The sequence below is a fragment of the Oryzias latipes genome, chromosome 18 (assembly GCF_002234675.1).
Source record: "Oryzias latipes chromosome 18, ASM223467v1".
NCBI lineage: Eukaryota > Metazoa > Chordata > Actinopteri > Beloniformes > Adrianichthyidae > Oryzias > Oryzias latipes.
This window is the reverse complement of record NC_019876.2, coordinates 17,043,430-17,059,972: the sequence shown is the minus strand read 5'-3', so window position 1 is coordinate 17,059,972 and position 16,543 is coordinate 17,043,430. Positions and strand designations below refer to the sequence as shown.

General features: G+C 41.7%; 1 long non-coding RNA gene across 1 annotated transcript; it reads right to left on the bottom strand.

Annotated features, from left to right (window-relative positions):
- Nucleotides 1-7,875: 7,875 nt before the first annotated feature.
- On the bottom strand, nt 7,876-16,202 carry LOC110017087. Its single transcript, XR_002292399.2, has 3 exons — nt 15,851-16,202; nt 8,367-8,543; nt 7,876-8,299 (listed from the first exon to the last, which is right to left on the bottom strand). It is a non-coding gene; the product is annotated as an uncharacterized LOC110017087 (long non-coding RNA).
- Between the last annotated feature and the right edge of the window lie 341 nt (nt 16,203-16,543).

The following is a 16,543-nucleotide window of genomic DNA, read 5'->3' as shown; positions in this document are numbered from 1 at the left end:
AATATTGACCCTTGCAGTACTCCACAGCTTAAATTTAGCAGGGATAATTAACAATCTTCCAGTTGTACAAACTGCTGCCAGTTTTAAATTTAACTGTTTAACCAGTTTAATGCCAGTCCTCATATTCCATATCTTTCCAGTTTGTTTATTAAAATGTTATGATCAATAGTGTCAAAAGCCTTTTTCAGGTTGATAAACACTCCTATTGTGAACTCTTTATTACCTGTGCCATTTATAATTTCTTCAGTTAATTGCGTTATTGTCATGGATGTTTAAGTTTATGTTTCTCAACAAACTTTTCCGGCCTTGTGAGAAATATTTTTTCAAGTATTTTTGAGAATTGGCAGGATAAAGACACTGATCTGCAATTTGTTTGTTGATGTTTGTCCCCTGATCTGTGTAGTGGAATTACTTTGGCTATTTTCATTTTTTGTGGAAATGTTCCTGCTAGAAAGGATAAATAGCAAACGTAGGTTAGCGGGTCGACAATGGAATCAATGACCTTTTTTAATTCCATTAAAGTCTGAAGATGTTTTGTTTTTGCATTCTTTGACGATTTTTACAATTTCTGTTTCTTCCACGTTTTTTAAATTGATTGAGTTTGGATTTCTCTTTAAGTATTTGATTTATTTTTGTATAGTTGTCTTTTTTGTAAGTTCTCATGATACTGGTTTATTCGCTTTTAGATTGTATCGCTGCTCTGCTTCAACAGTTCTATTATTTAGAAATTGTTTGTATAAATTGTTCTTTTTTGTGTATTTTTTTACTCTGTGGCTTCTTAACCAGTTACCCAAGGACTGGTATCAGCCCGTGGCTCTGTGATTGAGGACTATTACGATAATGAACCAGCAAGACAAGAAAATGCCCACCTGTGAGGCTCATCAGTCAAAATATAAACATTTCTTACACTACTAGTAATTGTTATTGTTAGTCCTAATATTCTTTTGCCTGTTACTCCTGGTTGGGACATAGACTGCATACAAGAGCTCTCTAGGAAGATCGGTCTTGGGCGAGTCCTTCTAGCTGTCCCCACGTTTTCCCCATGCTTTTACCCCCTGCTTCCAGCTCTCTGTGCCACGTGTTCCCAGGTCTTCTCCTTTTTCTTTTTCCTTGGGGATTCCATGTCAGCGCCTGCCTTGTAGTGCTGGATGCAGGTTTTCTTAGGGTGTGGCCAATCCATCGCCATCCCGTTTTGGAGACGTCTTCTTCTACTGGTTGCTGCTCCGTCCTCTCCCATAACCCTTGGTTGCTGATGATGTTGGGCCAGCACATCTTCAGGATTCTTCTAAAACAGGTGTTGATGAAGGTCTGGAGTTTCTTCATCAGCTTAGCAGTAGTCTTCCATGGCTCAGCACCATAGAGTAGTATGGGTTTTATCATGGTGTTAAAGATCCTGATTTTGACCTTGAGAGTCAGATCTGTTGTTCCCCATATTTTCTTCAGCTGATGGAATGTAGCTCTCGCCTCACCGATGGGTACTTTTACGTCTGCTTCAGTTCCTCCCAGCTTGTCGACGATGCTGCCAAAATAGGTGAAGTTTCCCGCCTCTTCCAGCGCCTTGCTGTCCACCCCGGTTGAAGCTTTGTTTGCTACTTTCATCTTGAGGACCTTGGTCTTGGCTTGATTGATGTTGAGCCCCAGCTGTCAGAACGTTGCTGCAACCGCCGTTGTCTTATCTTGCATCTTCGTGTGCGTGCAGCACAGGAAAGGTATTGTTATCCAACCAACCAACCAATCAACCAATAAACTTTATTTATAAAATATCGCTTCCCATGCATTGCGCAGCTTGAAGCGCTTTAACATTAAAAACAGAAAACACACAATATTACAGTAAAAACCTAACCCACCCTTCACCCTTTCCACTCCTCTCCGTTAAAACGTATGACCCATGACGCCCACGTACAATGAATAATGACTATGTAACTGTTAAATAAACAAACAAACAAACAAGTAAGGCTTGGCTCTGCTGTAAGGAAACAGTATCTTTAGAATCTGTTCATACCAGGAGCCAGATTGGCCATGGGGGCCTGGCCTCAATGCCCACGGAGACTGGGACGACAATTAGTGTGCGTATATATATATATATATATATATATATATATATATATATATATATATATATATAAATAAATATATATATATATATATATATATATATATATATATATATATATATATATATATATATATATATATATATATATATATATACTGGGAAATGATGGGAAAGTTGATGCCTCTGTGTTTATAGTGAACAGATGCTGTCAGACAGTGTGGTGGTCCAGCTTAAGTCAACATTATGGACTGAGTGTCTGAGCAAAGGCAAAAGACGAGCGTACAAAGAGCAACAGTGCACCACATAGTTGTTTTTTTAACCTTTGTGCTATCTTACGACCCCACCCTTACTTTGACGTGGTCTCCCTACAATGTCAAAGGAAGATAAGGGGGAGAGGATTTCATGTAATCCATGGACACCAATCCAGTTTACAAATCCTCGAAGAAAAAAGGTTCCCCGCACTGTCTAGTGGGTCTAGATGACCCAACTCCCAATATTAAAATGCCTAGGATAGCACAAGGGTTAAATTAAAACATTCGCTTTTACTTTGTTTACTTAACACAAATTAACAATGGATGCACACATTTGATTAATTTGTGTTAAGTGAAAAGAGTTTATTAACTTTTGTTTGATTCTAAGTTTCCATCTCAGGTGAGCCCATCCATAGTGATAAGGAGAGGAGATTATAACATTCCACTGGAGAAACTGCAGGGATTACAGTTTTGAAGACTACTTTTAGATTATTTTAATGTTAGTTTTGCTGTTTTCTTGTTTTAGATTAATTAATTAGAATGTTTGATTAGCTTGATTAGTCCTACTTGGTTGTTTTATTTCGTTATTTTTCTCAGTTGCGCCCAAACTACTTTAGTCTGTGGAAATACTCTGTTTAGGACTTTTTATCCTTCTTTACAAAAATAAAACATCAAAAAAAAAAATCTTTTAAAAAAATTTCACCTTTGTCCATTGCCTAATTGTGAACCTTCATACACTGAAAAGCACATTTGAATTAGAAGCACATAGAAAGGCAAAAACCTGTGGGAAAAAAAAAAAAAAAACTCATGTTGACAAAAGGTCATATAAAAAAAACAGGCCAAACACTTGCAGACCTAGAGAATTGAAATTGATGTTCACTCTCAAACCTTCCAAAATAAGTGTGCATTTGGTGTTGGATTGCATTGCATTGGCTCACACTATCACTTTATGACTTAAGACTCTTGCTTGAGTCCTCCCGCTCCCTTAAGTTGCAGATGCAGCGCTCAGACTTGCACAAAAAAGAATAATCCTGCAAGCTGTATTGATTTAGCATTTCTGGATTCTCCCATGTGTGATTAGAGAGGCAAATTCTGTAGATACCTTAAAATACCAACCCATAATTTATACATTTTTACTTCCTGGCAGCTGAGTTTTGAATTTTTTTTATCCCATCTCAGCTCAAAGAGCATAGATGTGCTGGAAGCAAAGACAAGGTTGCAACACAGATGAGGGGAGATATTCACTTTTTCTGCTGCCTGTACCTTTTTAAAGTTTCTTGGTTCTATGTTAATTTGTACAACCATTCTAAATTGCAATACTATTTAAACAGTGCACATATACTGTAAATCTTCAACTTTCCAAAATTAGCCTAAAACCAAACTCACATTCTTTGAATGTTAGTAGTAAAACATAGATCTTTACATTAGTTATCATCTTGAGAGAAAAAATGCACGTTTTGATAAATTGAAAAGCTAATTAATTCACTTAATTTCACATGAAGATACGTGACTTTGTTTTAAACCTTCTTTCATTTTCATTTACCATATTTTCTGCACTTTAAGGCACACATCATTGTAAGGCACACCTTCTAAAAGTGTTTTTTTTGTGTGTTATTTTTTAAATATCATACATAAGTCGCACTAAGGCACATTAAGAGAGAGAAAAGAGAAGTCCATCAGTTACTCAGACTTTATTAACTGTGATCAAGTAACTAGGTCACGTTCCCTGTAATGCTACGTACACACCGAGCATGTTTGGCACGTTCAAGAACATGCTACATGATGTTTACACTCGATACTAGCGCATACTCCCAGTTGGAAGAGGCTTGTTATGAATTGTTGAAGCAGTGAAAATCTCTTGAATTTTGCTCTAGGCTTTTTTTTTCACAGCTTTGTTGCGATAAATGAAACACAAACTGGCCGGACACAAACCATGATTATCAAGTTCTCCTTTATGATCAATTTTCAAATGGTCCACACTTCAGTGTTTTGAAAAGGATGCTACCCATACAGCACTACCAAATCTGAGTCTCTGATTGGTCAGACTTCAACTGCTTTAACTGGTGCACAATAGATGCACATTTTGAACTTAGAGCACGAAAATGGTTTTAAAAAATCGTCAAGTGTTTTGAAGGTGGAAGCATAAATTGTGTGTATACGTGCATTTAATAATAATAATAATAATAATAATAATAATGGATTGGATTTATCTGCGCTTTTCAAGACACTCAAAGCGCTTACATTGTGTCCATTATTCATTCACTCCTCATTCATACTTGGTGATGGTAAGCTACGGTTGTAGCCACAGCTGCCCTGGGGCAGACTGACAGAGGCGTGGCTGCCAGTTCGCGCCTACGGCCCCTCTGACCATCACCGGGACCATTCATGCACATACACACACCAGTGGAGCCACACTGGAGGCAAGGAGGGTGAAGTGTCTTGCCCAAGGACACAACGACATTCTTGGCTGGTGGGAGCGGGAATCAAACCGCCAACCCTTCGGTCATTGGACGACCCGCTCTACCACCTGAGCCACTGTCGCCATTTCTATGGACTTTTGTCGAAAGTGGTCACTTGACTTCCAATTCTGCGTTGTGTTACGCTGTTGATGGATGACAAATCTGGTTTGGTGTCAATGGGTCTTTTATCCCGTTTGACACAAAACTGAAACAGTCAACAGCTGTCCTGACCTGGATGTGCTTCTTTTTTCTTAACTCGCTATTTCCCTTTTGGGGTCAAGCCTTTCCCGGCTACTGTTGGGCGAAGGCAGGGGACACGTTTGGATAGGTCGCCAGTCTGTCGCAAAATAAATTTGGCGGAATTTAACTATTTAAGACAAAACACATGTAACATTCACACTAACTCATACTAACTTGTTTGTCACACAGTACATGTTAGTAGCATTAGCCATGTTAGCTTTTTCGCAACACCTGCACCTCCCAAAATGGATTGCAACACGTGAAAAACAGACTAATATCGCTAAAAATAAATGTTACTGTGACTAAACTTACTCCCAACCTTTTTAATAACAGGTAAAAAAAACAAAAACAGACTGATGTCGCTAAAAAAAAAAAAACGTCACTGTAACTACACAAACTCTCAGCCTTGTTAGTAGGTCATAAAAACCACACACTCTGACTCGGCTATATGTTAGCTGCTTTGCCGTATTCAAGATAACACCCAATCAAACATTTTGACAGTGTCACGGCTTTCTTTGCTTTTCTGTTCTAGTTGTTTTTTGTTCTGTGGCGTTTTGAGTTTAACTTCCTGTTTTATTTTGTAGTATTTCCTGTTTTGTTGTTGTTTTCGAGTTTTACCTTTCCCCATCAGTCCTGAGTGTCTCCACCTGTGTCTTGTTGCCTTGCATGTATTTAAGTCTTGTCTTTCCCTTCCTCCTGTGCTGGTCCATAGTCTGTTATCATGTTTGCCCTGTTTCGAGTATTTCGAGTTTTCATGTCTTTCGAGTTTGCCCGCCGGTTGCATGGTTTTGTTTTTGTAGTTCGTTTTAGTTTATTAAGCACCTTATTCCTGGAATTCCTGCCTCCTCTCCTCCCTGCGCCTGAGTACTTCCCTTCTCTCCCGTAACAGACAGGGCGTCTTGATCCTCTCAAACTCACTTCAACATCAGTAAACATAACCAGAATTAATCCATATACGAGGCACTGCGGATTTTAAGGCACAATGTCATTCTCTGAAAAAAATCAAGGCTTTAAGATGTGCCTTGTAGAGCAGAAAATACTGTACTATTACGGACATGTTAGTACAAATGACTAACGTTGGCAATGGCAGTATCACAGGGGCTGTCAGTGGAACACTTGCATCAATACTTTTTTGTGACAGTAATTGCAGTCCTTGCTCTGTTTGCAGTCTTTCTGTTCATGTTCTTTGAGGGCTTGTTCGACGATATCAAGGCCAAGGATTTGTTCCCACAGACATGTCTCAGTAAGTAAAAATCTGCTGCCGGTAATTCCATCGCATCCGCGTCAGCGCTCCCAGGAACATCACATTACCCATGGCAAGGCGGAGAAGAACTGATTTCAGTTCTCCCTTCCTGGCCCTCAGATTTTCATGTGCAAACTCATCTATTTCATTTTACTGCAGGTTTGTAGTCACACTTCTGACAGTAGTGGGGCTTTGGAAAACTCGGCTGCATATCAGCAACGCAGCTGTAGGCTTTGGTGCTCCAGAGGAATGTCAAAAGAGGACAGAAAAGGAAAAATGTTTATATTATACAAAAAGTGAATATATTAGCCATAAATGTGTTGGCAGTTCAGCATTTTACTTGAGTTACTGCTACACATGTGAAACACAAACCAGAGTGAATTTTTCTAAATAGGCAGACATGACAGAGGAAAAAAAATACATATTGAAAAAGATTCTTGACCTAGAAAATACGCTGGGGGGTGGGCACAAAGTCTCTGCTCCACTCGTCTTTGTTTTCTCCTTGTCTGAGCTGAAATCTGGCTCTGAAGTAGACGGCGTCAGTAGTGCTCGCCATTTTTTGTTCAGGTTTACCGATGAGTTTCTCCACAACATTCTGAGCTATCCGGCCGCTGCTTTTTGGGAACGATCAGTCGAACAATCTTTAATATATCTTTAATATAAGATACATAATATGCTGGGAGAACAGCAGACAGGCTTTTCGAGTGGAGATTTCTTTGTACCCTCTGTTGGGACGGTATAACCTAAACCACTGGCTCAACGACACAGAACAAAGCAATAAAGATGTCTGACCATGTGCTAAAAACTTCTCTGGAGCCCTTAGCGTGCAAAGCAGAATGTTGAAGAAACTTTTTCAACAAGAAGGACAAGTCTGTACACTGGCCACACACACTCCACACAAATTAAACAGTGGGGAAGGGCCTCCGTGACCCTTTGCAATAACTCCAGATAACTGTGTGTAACAAGTGCAAACTCTTGAGGACAAAATCCTCTATTCACCAGGATTGTCTGTTCTTTATTTCCACAATATTAACTTTAAAGTTCTCTCATTTACATGGCAGCTGTTTTTATTATAAAACATCATGCTTAAGCCACCTGAGTCACTCGGGTTAATGATTTCAATCTTTGTATTTGATTAGTTTAAAATCTTTATTAACTTGGATCCAATGAGACCCCGGCAGGCGGCTAACGCTGGGGACGAATGCCCGGTTTGTAGAGTCCTAAAAAAAAAGAAATTACTGAGGCAAGATGAGAAAATCTGATTTATTAAATTGACTTGGCTTTATGACCTAATTAAATTAAAACATAGGATATTAATTGACAGGGAAATTTGAAGACTGGAGCAGTAACAACACTAACTGAGGTGACTGAACTAAATCACCTCGATGACAATCTGGGTGATGTTAGCTTGACCCGTACATGTGCAGTGGGTTTTTTGGTTGTCCGCATCCATAGAGGGTCTTATTGAGGAGTCGCCGGATCCTTAGGGGTAGTGCAAGTGTGTACCACAGCTACCTTGAGGTTTGTGTTGCCACCTCAAAGGACGTTCGTAAGTTTACCATTGTTACATCGCACCCCAGGGGGAAGGAGAAAACAGTCGACATAAAGACAAAATATTCAAGCCGGTTGGGTGTAGACTGACAGTGCAACCATTTATTAGATGGACAGGTGCGAGAGTGAACACCATGGGATTACAGATGAGGTTTAGTAAAGGGAACAAACTGAAGGCATCCGCCAAAAATACAACATAAGAGAAATAACACAACTATCCACTGAACCTAAAGTGAAAATTAAACCAGAGCGACAGTACTAAGACAAAACCATACATGAAAAGAAGACCACAACAAAGGGAAAACCGGGCCTTTTCCACAGGCTCCTAAAAGCCAAGTCCGACAGCAGGGGCAGGCTGAGAGAACGGATCCCTCACACCCTGGAGGTGGGGCTGCTAAAGCTTCTATTTTGCCTGCCCAGCCTTGGGATTGGAGGAAGGAAGGAGGCTGCAATCATCTCCATCAAGAGGTGGAGTCAGGCGGCGTGGTGGAGTAGGCCTCTGCAAAGGATAAACATACAAAAATACACACACAAAACGCCTGGATTCTGTAACAACTGCGAAGTACCTGTCAAGCTCATGTAAGTTGACGTATGGGTGGTGCTGCTGTACGGTTCCCTTATGCCACACTCTTCCAGGGATGTCCAACTATAGGTCTCGAGGGTCAGCCTCCTGCTGGTTTTCCAGAAACCCTGCCTTATCTGCTTCTGATTACCTGGATCAGGTGTGTTTAACCAATAAGGAGCTTCAATGGGAGGGTGGTTGGAAAACATGTTGGAAAGCATCATTAGTATACTAATGATTCAAGTCACCCTTTCATGTAACACAATTAAATTCTGTTTGTTTTACTTAAATATATTTATTTTAAAATAATGTGTCTACATTTAATTAACCTAACACAAAATGTATTAATAGTTTCACCTATAAACTCCAGTAATCCAAAATAATTGAGTTCAAGTAAGGGGCGTGCTGTGTGCCGGTTGAATGCTGTTTTCCTTTTTCTCTTTATTTATTCTTCTTATAGTATCTTGTGCTGTTTTACAGCTACAATATTTCACCTATTTTAACCATTCAGCTATTAAAATGTTCAGCTCTTTCGTCTAATGCCTGCTATGACTTTTGGTCCTTCACATCCTTCGACTTTTCGAAGACAGAAAACTTTCGTTCATGTTTTTCCACGTAAAAAACGTACTGTGGCTTGGAATCGTTTCAACTCGGCTTCTCCCAATAATACGATACACGATGAACCTCATTTATAGAAAAAATTATTCTATGTGTTTATACTGGCGGCATAATGATGCCACAAAGGTGTTAGCTCAGTGGGTCAGTCAGCAGGATTGGCATGCAGAGGTTCTATGTCCAAAACCGGCTAAAGACTGGTCTCAGATAACTGTTTTTTGCCTTGCCATTCTTGATAAAATTGACTTCGTCTAACTCAATTATATTTCATTACATGGAAAATATTTCTTTGAGGTGGGGCTACTCATATTTATTGGATGGAAATCCTGCCCACAATTAAATTGAGTTCATCCAATGAGACATTTTTTTGAGTGTAAGGTGAGGTCCCTTGGTGGCCACGCGCCAATGCCGAACACACAATGAGTAAGATGAGTAAGTGCCCGTAGGACACCCTTGGATGCCCACACAAACAACTCTGCTCTGGTTGTCCAATTTCACACACTTATCACATGAACAGCACTCAGCAGCTCCTTGCACAGTGATGTACACAGGTATCCTACAGGAAATATCAAGGTTGTAGACCCCTCTGTGGGTCCACAGGGGAAACATGTTCATGTACCTTTTGTTCTTCTGGCACGCTGCAGGCGACAGATTGTGGTAAACACTTATATACAGCATGCAAGATTTTTCATTATTTTAATCCCCCAAATACAGAATACAGAAAAGCTACGACTAAGGCTTCACCTATAGGTGGAATTTTCTTCTGTTTTTTCTTTCCTTCTTTTTTTTTTTTTTTTAGGAGATATGGCATTAAAGAACTCTACTCTTCAAAAAAAACAAAAGAAAAAAAAAAGGGATTTGGTGGAAAAATCAAGCCTGACAAATGCTGGAACACATCCAGTAAGGCCATTGTAGGGTTAAAAGATTCATCAAGCATCTGTCAAATTAAATAAGAGATCTGGCACAACCACGGTTTCTGGCATTAAATATTATGCTAAAGTCAAGGAGGAAACAATTTCACCAGATTGCAATTGTCGGAACCATGCGCCATTTACAGACAGTCTCAAAAGTTCAGCGCGAAAGAAAACCAAACTATAGGGAGCTGTCAAAATTTTAGGCATTCCTTTAGCAACTTTACCTAATCAGCAAATATTTTTACAGGTTAAAGTGCCATCATTGATGGTTGCAATTTGCAGTCATAGCATCATTTTTTTACTTAACCATTTTTACCCTGGACTTTTAGCTCCAGTGTTGACATTCCTTCGACTATTGTAACTCTTTAACTGTTTGCGCAATTAATGTAATTCCAGCATTTTCTAAAGCCAAGAAAAGCAGCCTTGTTCTGATTTGCAACACTTTACTGATGTTTTCACGCGATCAATGTGAATCAGCTGATTCTGTTGTAGAAACTAATGTAAAGTGTTGCATGTATCTGCAAAACAGATATGAAAAGACGCATTACCGGTCGAAGAGTGACGGTATTTCAACGGTTTTGTGCTATCCTGTGTATATAGGGTAGCACAATATACATTGACGTGTTCTCCCAACCATGACAAAGGTGGATAAAGGTGAAGAGGATTTGATGTAATCCATGGTCACCAGTGAAGATCACAAATCATTGAAGAAAAAGGGTTCAGCTCACTGTCTAGTGGGTCTAGATGACCCAACTCCCAATGTTAACGTGCCTAGGAAAGCACAAGGGTTACAGTCAATTTTAGACCGACTTACCAAATTGCAGTTTCATTTTGACCTTTGGATCCTAAAATAATAATAATTGCCTACAAATGCTGAAATAATAATTATTGATGTGGTATTTATACGGGTAAGATAACTGTCAATAACGAACGTTTGCATAAAAACAAATTGTGCACAAATGAATACTTAGTGCTCAATTTAAATCTAAAATATGAAAGCATTCAGTTTTACATGTCTGTTTTGAATATGAATCTTGCTTGTCTTGAATAAGAAATTTCCCCTGTTAACTCACTGTCATAAAAACATCACGGGGTCACATACATCTATAACAATATAGAGGTTCGTGGGGTGTATATATGAGGTGCATTCATATACAGCATAAACATACAGAGCATTTGCACTTGATCAATTATCATAGACCATGAAACTTGTTGCACTTAAAGAACTGATTGATACCTATCCCCTGAGTGATTACTGGGTTGGAAGAAAATGGTAACACGGTAACACTAAAAAGGCATATCTACATTAGGGGGAAGATTTGAACATGCAGATTCATTGAAATTGTTACAATGGAGGATAGATGGCAAATGAATTTGCTTACTTTTGCATTCTCTTTCTGATTTGCATAATAGAAAAAGTAATCACACCTTCAGACTTCAGTTTATGGACGAGCATTTTGGGAATGCATGTACAAACCTTACAAGAGTGGAAGAACTCAGTGATAAGGGGACCGTTGAAGTAATGGCCAGTGTGGTGAAACTTCTCTCTGTCATTCGGTGGTTCAGCCTCCACTTTCACCTCTTTCATTGTCTGTGTCCTCTGGGTCCGTTGACACACATATTCTGTCTTATTTGGATTCTTCAAGCTCAAGAGCAATGAGGCCAGTCAATGTGCCCGTGCCTCAGTTTTCTTATGATTCGGAGCTGAAACCTCAAAGAGGCAGTGCTACATACAAAAAGGATGGCACTGCACTCATTCCTGATCCAAAACTTAAATCAAATATTCTAGAAACCCTAGTGAAAGAAATCATCAAATACAAACTTTACTGCTGTGGCAAAGAATTCAACACTGTGGCAAAGGCACTTGTCTCGCAGCATCCTTGCTTGAGTAAAAGAGGTTCTTTCACTGGACATGGTGGATGGAAGGCCAGTTTGGACAATACGCTTGCCATGTACCGCACTCATCTGAGAAAACTTGGATGTACTGAAGTGACTATCAATTCCCTGAAGAACAAGCCAGAGGGGAAAACAAGTCCTGCAGCTTCCACAAAGAAACCTCGACGGTCAGAAGTTAATTATTGGCCCCCACATCCTATGGGAGAATCCGACACAAGCCTGGAAAGACTGAGAGTTGAACATCTTGATGATGTGACGAGGACAAATAGGGTTATAATTTAAAGGAAACTAGACAACATGGTCTGCATTCTTTCACATGAGTGAGGTTTGTGATACTATGGCATTTATCCTCTAATTATCAATACTAAGGAAACATGTAACTGCTACGGTTTAGTCCCCTTGACATTTTTTGCAGTTGTCAGAATTCAGGTTTTTCTTTGTGGGCTTTCAGATAAATGCTGAATTTAGAAGGATAACCACCATGCTGCGTCAATCCAGATTCCTCTCCCAGCTGGACATTTACACATATAAAATGAAATTATTCAAAAACACGAGGAGGAGTGATTGGGTGGCTACAATCACTCCTCCTCTGAAGCACATCCTGGAAAATATGGAGAAGGCAAGGGTTGATTGGTTGGTTATCATTATTATACCCTAAGGCAGGGGTGTCCACACTTTTTTGTCATGTGAGCTACTTTTAAGATGACAAGTTCCAAAGGATCTACCTCTATATATTTATACATATACTTCGCCCCTCTCACCCTCCGCGGGTCTCTACCAGAGGCCTGGGAGCTTGAGGGTCCTGCAGTATCTTAGCTGTTCCTAGCACTGTGCTTTTCTGGACTGAGATGTCTGAGGTCTTTCCAGGTATCTGTTGTAGCCACTCCTCCAGCTCCAATTACCACAGTGGTGCCCACTGTCACCTTCACTTTCCAAGTTTTCTCCAGTTCTTCTCTGAGTCCCTGGTATTTCTCCAGGTTCCTTCTTCTTGATGTTCCCATCGCTTGGCAATATGGAAGTATGAAATAGACTAGATGTGAGAACAAGGTTCTGTTAGGATATATAAAACAGAAGATTGAAGATCTTGAAGATCGACCGGTCGATCGCGGTCGACGTAATGAGCACCTCTTGCCTTTGTCAAATTTGTCTGTTTTGAGGTGCATTTATTATGTCATCATATCAGTTCAATACAAACACCTTAAAAAGGAACATTAAAAATATTCCCAAAAAAGTAATAAACTCTTTAAATCTTGTATGTTAAGGGACCCAGTGTAAATATTTTTCAATCTCACAATAACAAAAAAAATAATGCACACCAATTAATCATCCTTACAACTATTCAGACAGGTGAGCCACTAAATGTAAATAACAATGTCTAATTATTGTTTTACTTTAATTTTTATTTATTATTTTTTTATATATTTATATTTTATTTTATAAAAGACATTCAATTTTTACAAGGTAATAATTTAAATACCGTAATTTCCGGATTACAAGACGCTACTATGCATTTGTTTCTCTTTTTTAAATGCATGTTTTCTAACGGCCGCTAGGGGCGCTCGAGCAGAAAGGGTAACAGTGAGACAGGGGAATACGGTATATGTGTTGAGGAAGACGCAAGTTTAATGTAAATTTCTGCTTTGTGAATGAATAACACGAACAGACCCTCATCATGGAAAAAGCAAGAAGAAATGCATGTGACGCAGCTTTCAAGTTAAAAGGAATCGTTAAAAGCAGTATGAAAAAATCCACCATCACCAACGGCCGGTCTGCTGCGTGACAGATAGGACAGCGTAAGTTCAGGAGAGAATTTACCTCAGGAGGAGAGTGACACTGACAGCTACAACAAAGGAGACACTGAGAGAGTGTGTGGCCAAGAATATCTGACGCTATTCCAATCCGACACTGAGGAGGAAGACTTCCATGGTTTCAGTGCACAGAGCCTTTCCCACTATCCAGTCAGTCAAACACCTCCACACAAGGAATCACAGACGCCGAGATGGGTTTTTTTCCGTTTTATATGGCAGGTGTGAAACTGTAATGTATACAGGACATAATCAAAATGTTATAAAAATACAACTCCAAAATAAATCTGTTTATTAAAAAAAAATATACACCTACAGGGAATGCCTTCTTAAACTTAGAACATCACCAAAACACAGCAACTTGTCGTCTCAAAGTCTCACTGGCGTGGCTTTGACTCTGCTCTGCTCCTCGTGCTCTGAGCGGAGCAAGCTAATGCACCTCTTAAAGGGGCAGTGCACACAAAACACTTAGCATAGGACAACAGCCCGTCTTAAAGGGGAAGTGCACATGAAAAACATTATGGCAAAGCCAAAACACTCAGATATAATATTAAAACTTTGAAAACTCTTTCTGTATACCGTCTTTCTTTGTAAATGTATCATGTGTTGAGCCTTTCCTCCGATTACTTTTTTTCTTTCTAAGGGTGGTCGGAAAATGCAGGGGAGATCCTCTCCGTTGAAGGCGGATCGTCCTTCGGGATTCAGAGCCTCCAGAGCGGGTTAATAAATTTGGACAGTTTCCAAAAGTCTCAAATCAATTTAGAAAGTAACAGCCTCTTTTTGGACTGAGGACACTGAGGTTCTAAGAAAACTCATGTGCATAAACCTTTAGGAGGACCCACCCAGCACACCTGTTCAGGGAGTATGAGGTAAGTTCAGCAAATGTACCATTAAGAGCAGAGTGTACTGTTTTCCTTTGAGTATAAGTTGCATTTCTTTTTACGGTCCACCCCACTCAGATGTTGTAGACTCCCTCTTTGCGTGGAAAAGAAACGCAAGGTCAGGGACGCAGGAACCCCCATGACGCCATGTGACGGTGTGGCACCGTCAGATGACGAGGGGGGGCCACGCCGTGTTTTATTGTTTGTGTGTTGATGTATTTTTCATTTAATGATTACTACCTGTGGTGCCACCTGGATGGAATGGAGAGCAACGCCCCGTGGGCGTGGCGTCCCATTTAAGAGGGAGCACTGCAGGTGGTGTAATGAGAGAGGAGTGACAGAGTGCTATGTGCTGCGTGGCCCTGCGCGGTGCTCACAGTGTCGGAAATAAAGACAGATCCTCCTCACCTTGGCTCCTCTGCATCCTTTCTCGGCGGGACCCCGCCACATATGGTGTCAGAAGTGGGATCGCAGAGGGGCCACAAAAAGGTGAGGACGCAGTGGCGTGGTGGGGACGACGATTCCCCGGCAGCTCAGCGCCTCCTCCAGGCACTCCATCCTCTGAGGAAGAGGGGGTGGATCCGGGTCGCCTCGTCGGAGCGTCAGGCCTGGCCAGGGGCCCGGAAAGAAACACTACGGCGTCCAACTCGGCGCCCATGGCGAGCGGCGGACCACGCGGACAGCAGGGGCGGACTGACGTCTACCGGGCCGTCAGGGGAGTGCTCCGGGAGAGGCGTCACAACTCGCCTGTAACCTGCTGTCGGCGGCTCCGATTGGCTGAGGTGCCGTCCGGGAGGAGACCAGCGGGGGCGTGTGGCCAAAGGAAGGGCCTTAGCCGGGGCTGGGAACAACTGGAGCGGCGCACCGAGGAGCGGATCGGAGGGGTCGCTGTCGTGGAGCAGCCGCAGCCTGTGCATCCATCCGACGCGAGGACGTGGGTGGAGGAGCACGTGCCGGAGGACAGTCCCGCTGATGCCTGTAGACCAACCGGGCAGGGCCTCTACATTAGGCGAGGGGCGCCTGCGGAACGGGTTGGTGGTTCAGCGTGGGCTTGCGCGGCGGCGGAGGGCTGGACTGGATCGCCGCAGACCGTCGATCTCTCAGAGGAGGGGGATGGTGTGACGGTGTGGCACCGTCAGATGACGAGGGGGGGCCACGCCGTGTTTTATTGTTTGTGTGTTGATGTATTTTTCATTTAATGATTACTACCTGTGGTGCCACCTGGATGGAATGGAGAGCAACGCCCCGTGGGCGTGGCGTCCCATTTAAGAGGGAGCACTGCAGGTGGTGTAATGAGAGAGGAGTGACAGAGTGCTATGTGCTGCGTGGCCCTGCGCGGTGCTCACAGTGTCGGAAATAAAGACAGATCCTCCTCACCTTGGCTCCTCTGCATCCTTTCTCGGCGGGACCCCGCCACACGCCACCAAACACCCCGGTAGCAGACGCCGGACCATCCCCCAAGTCTGGGGGGCGGGAGACAGGAAACAACGTGACCACCCCCCTATCGTTGCCAGGAACTGGTGGCGGAGGACCCAAAATGCAGGAGACCAGCCTTGGTGGCAGAAAATAAAACATGTAATAAACAAACTGAAAAAGCCAAAAACTCACGGAGCAACAAAAAGGGGACACAACAGAGCAGATGACCTCACAAGGATGAGCTGAAAACCAGACACTTAAATAAGCTGAGGGCAATTAACCAGTATGACGACAAATGTGGATCATGATGGGCTGGAAAACAGTGTGACTGTTTCAGAACATGAAGAAAAACCACAGAACCCTAACACTCCTTGTGTGTGTGCGTGTGTGTGTGTGTGTGTGTGTGTGTGTTAAAGAGGTGCAATTAAAATTGGTGGACCGGGCAATACAGACTCTTCCATTTTAAGCAGCAAAATCTTATCGCCCAAACGTGTCCACCACAGGGCCCTGCGTGGGTGTATTTGTGCATGTTGGTGTTTAGTGTGTAGTGTATAGTGTATGTACTAAGAGGGGATGCAATTAAATTTGCTTCCACCAATGATCCCTACGTGTCTAATGCAAACAAAGCCTGATGGGTGGTGGTGGGGGGGGGCT